This window comes from Galeopterus variegatus, unplaced genomic scaffold, assembly GCF_000696425.1.
Source record: "Galeopterus variegatus unplaced genomic scaffold, G_variegatus-3.0.2 Scaffold161, whole genome shotgun sequence".
NCBI lineage: Eukaryota > Metazoa > Chordata > Mammalia > Dermoptera > Cynocephalidae > Galeopterus > Galeopterus variegatus.
The window spans coordinates 910,676-917,947 of record NW_007726272.1 but is presented as its reverse complement, the minus strand read 5'-3'; positions in this window follow the sequence as shown (position 1 = coordinate 917,947).

Below are 7,272 nucleotides of genomic sequence, written 5' to 3'. Positions count from 1 at the left end.
TTGAAGCCAGTATTTGTGACTAGGGATGGCTCCAGGCAGTGCTTAGAAAACCAGTGAAACAGACACACAGTCACAGGAAAGATGGAGATAATCCAGAAAGAAGCCTCTCTGCGTTCAATTCAGCATGCACTTCAGTCTGTAGCACTCAAAAACTAAAATTGTGTTTTGCAGTATGGCACCTTTTTCCACTCAATTTCAGAAGGTATCTATTTGGTGCTGAGAGCACTGGCCCTGGCTGGTGTCTGATGATCCAGCAACCTTTCTAGAAATCTGCCTGTAGATGCATGCACACGTGTGTGCTCAAATGCATGCAGAACCATGCTCATGGCTGCATCGATTTAGCAGTGGAAAAGTGGAACTAACCAAGTGTCCCTCAGTAGGAGACAGCTAAATAATGTATAGAGCGTCACTCTGTGGAATGCTCTGCAGCACAGAAGGAAGGTCAGGCTTGTATTTGCTGATAAGAAAACCTTTCCAATATACATCAAGTGAAGAAAGCAAGGTATAGAACAATGTATACAGTGTAATACCCACTTAAGTAGATATGTATGGAATTGTATACACACAACCACTTCTGGAGGGATACACGGGAAACAGTGCCAGAGTGACAAGCCTTTGGGATGGGCAGGAATGAAGTTGGGGGAGGGGGAACACAGAGGGAGACTTTTACTTTTCAATCAAATCCTTCTATATCGTCACCGTCACTATACTGCTACAGTCATATGCATATATACACATATTTATTACATATTATATATACATATAAATAAATAAATTACTCGTGTATTATTTTATTTTAAAAGTTTTTTTCTTTTTAAAGATGACCAGAAAGGGGATCTTAACCCATGACTTGGTGTCGTTAGCACCACACTCTCCCAAGTGAGCCACGGGCCGGCCCCTTTTATTTTAAATGTTTTAAAACTTATATGCCAAAAACATAAGAGCAAATATACATATACATATATACACACAACTGTGTGTATGTGAATAAAAACCTAACAGCACCTCCTCTTCTGGCCAAGATTGAGTAAATAAGGATTAACTTTACCCTCCTACTTGACACAACTCAAGAATAAAAACACTCAAAATACATAAGACAATGGTTCTTGAGACATCAGACGCCAGGCCAGGAAGGACAGCGATCCCCAGGAGTCAGGAAACAGATTAGGTGAGCCCCACAACTGCCCCAGCTGACTGCCTGGAGAAAGTTTCCAGGCCAGGGCACAGGAAGAGACCAGCAAAGAGATTCCAGCGGTCTTCTGAGATGAGGAGACAGAGCTGGGAAGGAGGGTGTCAATGTGGCTAGAGAGAGGAGGACAGAGTAGTGAAGAGCAGAGAGCTACAGAGAGCCCTGGAGATCTGCAGAGGTTTTCTGGAAATCTACCTGCATATGCACACACACGTGTGTGCTCAGATACACGGGAAAGACTGCCAGGGTGACAAGAGGCTTCTCCTCAGTCTACAGCTGAGTACTGATCCTTGCGTGCATGGGAGCAAACAACGCAGGCTGGGGAAAGAACCACCTGAAAGGAGTAAAAGGAACATTCCCCAGAACTCACACAAGGCTGGGAATAGTTCCTGATCCCACCGACCGCAGTAGAAAATGTCACAATTCATGTAGCATCCAGTCAAATACCCAGAAGAGTTTTGCTTCCCTATTAGGGAAAAATTAGCTCTAGACTTATACCACTGGGGTTCCACCTAAGAAAGCATACAAGCAAGCCTCAAAAAGATAAAAAAATGTTTCCAAGTAAATCAGCATTCTCAAAACTTAATGAGAACAACCAAATTTTTAAAAACAGGCTTAAAGATTTGAATGGACACTTTTAGCAAAAAAAGATCCGCTGATGGCAAATGAGCACATGAAGATGTTTACCACAATTGGTCATTAGGAAAACGAAAGTGAGAGCCACAATAATATACTATTATGCCTGTATTAAAATGTCTAAATCCAAAAGACTAGCCAAATGCACAGTTGGCAAGAATATGGAGCGACTGAGTCTCATACACTGCGGGTGGGAATGTGCACCCACTCTGGAAGCCAGTTTGACAGTTTCTTGAAAGTTAAATGTACACCTACCATGTCATTCCTAGGCATTTGTCCAAGAGAAATGAAAGTATATGTCATTATGAACACTTGTACAAAACTGTTCATAGCATACTTATTTGTAACATCCCCAAACTGGAAACGATCCAAATGGCTATCAACAGGTGAATGGATAAGTGAACTGTATTCATACAATGGAATACTACACAGCAACCAGAAGAAATGAACTTTATACATGCAACAATGTGGATAAATCTAAAATAAATATGCTGAGTGAAAGAAAGCAGATAAAAAAGAGCATGCATTATACAATTCCATTTATATGAAATTCTAGAGAATTCATACTAACCTATAGTAACAGAAAACAGATCAGTGATTGCCTGAGAATAGGAACAAGACCACGAGGAATCTTTTGGGTTTATACGAAGTCAAAACTTATCAATTTGTACACTTTCAATACATGCAGTTTATTGAATATCAGCTGAATCTCAGTAAAGCTGGTTAAGAAATAAACTTGTAATTGCTAACACACCTATATAGGACTTAAACGTGTCAGACACTTTTTGAAAACTGTTTCACTCATCATAACTTATTTAATCCTCCCAACAATAACCATTTGAAGTAGTTAATATTATTATTGCCATTTTTCAGAGAAGGAAACTGAGACATGAAGAATAGGGAGCCGAGATTTGAACGCAGACACCTGGCGTTCAAGAATCCATGCTTTTTCCAGTTCCTCTCTATAATGAATACGAACCTTATTTTTCGACTCTATTGTATGTTAAATGCCTGCTGTGTATATATAGCACCTTGTTAGATATTTTTGCTGGATCCAAGAGTATAAGAAAATTACACACGTAAACAATTTTGTATCTATGCTCGATAACCTTGGTCATAGATAGGTGAAGATCGCCACCTATTGATGGTATCGAGGAACTGCAAGCACCTCCTGTGCATTTCGCGTGGTCGTGATTTCAAAGGCTGCTCGCAGTATAATGGCACCTGTTTAAAATGCCCCTGTCCTGCTGAATCAGTATGCATATTTTTAACCAGTTTGGCCCAGTCTCTAGTCTTGTTTCATCCAGTAATATAATATGTGATTTGGGGTAACTTTCCCCGTCTGGGCTTCAGTTCCTCTATCTTTGAATAAGGGTGCAGGATCTGATCTCTGCAACTCTAACCTACAACCCTCAGTTGACTTCAATACAAATGTGCATTGGACCTTTATTCTCTGGAAGCTCTGTGCTTGATGCTTTGCATGCATTTAGTTCTTTTATCCCCACAGTAACTTCATCGGGCAAATGCGTTTATTTTCCCCATTTTATAGATGAGCAGACTGAGGCTTAGAGACATGAAGTGATTTGCCCAATGTTATTCAGCTCATGAGAGTTGGAGTCAGGATTTACACATGTCTGACTTCCCAGCATGAGCTGTAAACCCATGTGTAATCTCCCCTCACCCGTTTCACCGTGGAAGTCTGTGGTGCCATTGCTAAAAACCCTGGAGAGTTTTTAAAACATGCCCAGAACCCCCTCCCCCCACCACCTCCCCACGATCCTGATTTAATTGGTGTTGGGGAGGAGCACCCAGGCATAAGTATGTTTTACAACACCCCAGGGGATTATAATGTGTAGCTGGGTTAAGAAGCCCTGCTGTGGAAGTATACACAGGCGCCCCAAAAGTCATAGTGCAGATTTAAGCTTTAATAATCTCAGGCCTATAAACATACTTTTAAAACATTTAGTAGACTTTGGTTTTAGACCAGTTTTATGTGTACAGAAAAACTGAGCAGAAAGTGCAGAGAATTCCCAAATACTCCCTTTCTCTTCCTCAGTTTCCCCTATTGTTAACATCCTGCATTAGTGCGGTACATTTGTTAAAACCGGTGAAACAATATTGATACATTATTATTAACTAAAGCCCATAGCTTACTTTAGGGGTTAGTCTTGGTGGCGCACAGTTTTATGGGACTTGACAAATATATATATATATATATGTATATATAATGAGATTTATCCATTGTTACAGTGTTATAAAAAATAGTTTTACTGCCCTAAATACCCCCTGTACTCCACCTACTCATCCCTTCCCCGCAGCCCTCCCCATCCCCCAAACTCCTGTCAATCACTGATCTTCCTACTATCTCTATAGTTTCACAAACTTATTTTTAAAATCATTTTTAAATTTATTTAAACCTTTGGCACTTATTTAGTTTTGTAAATATAAAACAACAAATGTTTCACTTCGATGTTTTTGTTTCAGTCATTCTCCATCTTCAATCAGAGGGACCGAAATAAAAAAAATTAAATTTAAACTGTGTTCTTTCAGACTCAGAACTAAATAAGTGCAAAGAAAATTTAAAAATTTAAATTTAAAATGTATTCTTTCAGACTCAGAACTGAATAAGTGTAAAGAAAATTTATACAGATTTCAAATGCTGATTTTTGTTAAGTTTATAGCATTCCTACTTTGGAGGTTATTGGAACAGAAAACTGTTCTCAGACTCGTGGGAAACACTGCACTCAGGAAAGGAGAAAGCAGTCACTTCTACGGGCTAGGAATAGCTCCCATGAGGAGATGCTGCTGGGACCTGACATGCCACAGGACTGGGTAATCAAGGGCCGGGGAATGGACACTCCTGGCAGAAGGGCCTGTGTGAGTCACAGACAGAGGAATGGAGGGGGAGCCTGGGGAGAGGCCAGCTGTTCAGTGGGTGGAGCTCAGCATTCACGGTGGCACTCAGCAGGAATGAAGGTGGAAGGGTAAAACTGAGTCATGGAGGCCACCGAACACTATGTGAAAATTGGCCTTATTTCGTGGGCAATAGGGAGCCATTGAAGGTTTATGAGCAGCAGAGTGACTTGCTCTGATTTGTGTGGGGAAAGGATGGTAAGATGGTGGCAGAGAAATGACACAGGGAACTGTGGAAGACGTTGCTGTGACCGCCAATGTCTGATTCTCCTCCACTTCCAGCCATATAAACCTGCGTTTCCTATACCTTTTGGGGGCACGACCATGTGACTAATTCTGGCCAAGAAAAGTGAGCAGGTGAGTATCACTTCCAGGTGGAAGCATTTAAGAACCAGTGTACAATTTCCCTTTGTGTTCAGATGGTGGCAAATGAGACAGTGGAGCTGCTGTTGTCTGCGCCCTGAGGAGCCACCATGAACAGGGGCCTCTGCCCATGAACTTGTATAGGGAGCAGGAGCAAAAGTAAACTTTGTTGTCTTGAGCCATTACAGTTGGGGGATGCCTCGCCTGGGCCAAGGCAGCAGGGATGCTCAAAGTGATGGAGTGTCTGTTGTCTATTGCCACCCCAAACTCAGTGGCGTAAAACAATCAGCGTGTAACTCATTCACGACATGGGGGGGGAGGTCTTCAGAACTTAGCTGGACTCAAGCATCTATGGGCAGCTCTTGGTCTGGATCTGTGGTTTGCAGCTCGTGACTGACTCTCATATGTCTCAGGGTCACCGGTTTTGGATGGCCTTGATTTGGACCACTGGGACAATGCGGAGTCTTACCTACAGCAGTCTAGCCCAGAGATGTTCTCACAGCAATTGCAGGGAAGCAAGAGAGGATGTGAAAATAGGCAAGCGTTGTTACAAGCTTTTGTTCATGTCACATTTGCTAACATCTCATGGGCCAAAATAAGTCACATGCCTGAGCCTAGAATCACCTAGACACAGGGGTCAAACAGGACACCCTCCCCACAGATGAGAGGGCACTGCCAAGTTACATATCAAAGGGCACAGATCCAGAGGGGATGAGGAATTGGGGCCATCTGTGCAACCATCTACTACACAGAGGTGACACTGCAAGCTTTGATGTCTGGTTAAACATAGAAGGATGCTGTGGACATCTCCAGCTATGGTTGACAACATTGCCCCCCATCCCGGTACACACATGCCACTCCAACCATCAAGAGGTAGAGTCTATTCCCCCAGCCCTTGAACCTGGGCTGCCCTTGTGATGCCTTGACCCACAGACTGTGGTGAAAGTGACTCTCTGCTGGTTCCCAGTCTCTTCCAGCTGCCACATGAAGGTGCTCAGGCTAGACTTCTCCCTGAGAGGCCACGTGGAAGGAAATCAAGGCCATCTTGAGTGTACTAGTCTGTGTCTGTTGCTTACAACAAAATACCTGGAAGTGAGTGATTTGTAAGAAAACAAAACTTATTGCTTACAGTTTGAGAAGCTAGGAAGTCCAAAGTCCAGGGAACACATCTGATGAGGGTCTTCTTAGGTGGTGGCTTTACAGCAATGCAGGGGTCTCACATGACAGAAAATGGCAGAGCAGAGAGACTCTCATGTGCTCTCCTTTTAAACCCAGAACCACAGCCCTGACCACAATTATTAATCCATACACTCCTGCATGGTACTGCAATCTAATCACCTCTTCAAGGCCTCACCTTTCAATTACCATAATAGGATTTCCCATCCTCTTAACACTGTCACAGTGGGGACCAAGCCTCCAACACATTAAACTTTTGCAGGGACACAATTCAATCCATAATAATGAGAGTGAAGCGATTTTGGACCTTCCAGCCAACTCCCCTCTGGATGAAGCCATGTGAGTGAGCCCAGGTGAAATCAGAAGAGTCATAAGAAATAAACCACTGTTGGTTGACACCATGACATATCAGCATGACTTGTCACACACTACTTGAAAACTGATACAGGGGAGATGGAGAAAACTAACCAAAGCTGAGGCTCAGATTTATGGCTTAAGTTTCCTGAGATAAAGTCAGAAGCACCACCCCACTGCAAAAAAGAATGAAATTCTGCCGTTCACAGCAGCATGGATGAGCCTGGAGAAAATTATGTTAAGTGGGACAAGCTGGGCAGAGAAAGAGAAATATTGCATGCCCTCACTCATAAGTGGGAACAAAGGAAGAAAGGAAGGAAAATCAATAACATGTTGAAATTTTGGAAGGACAGAACAGAACTGTGGTCACTAGAGGCAGGAAAGGGGGAGGTCGACGGGAGTTAATACACACAAGGAATGATTATGTTTTGCAATGATGAACATGTTAATTATCCTGATTTGATCATTACACATTGTACATAGGTATTGACATCCAACACTGTACCTCACAAATATGTATAATCAGTTATGCTTTAATTAAAAAATTAGCTTAAAGTGAAGCACGAAAAGAAAAAAAAAAGATTATATATGAAAAAATTCCAGAAGCAGGAACCGTTTTTAGAAAAAGTTGTGACATTTAC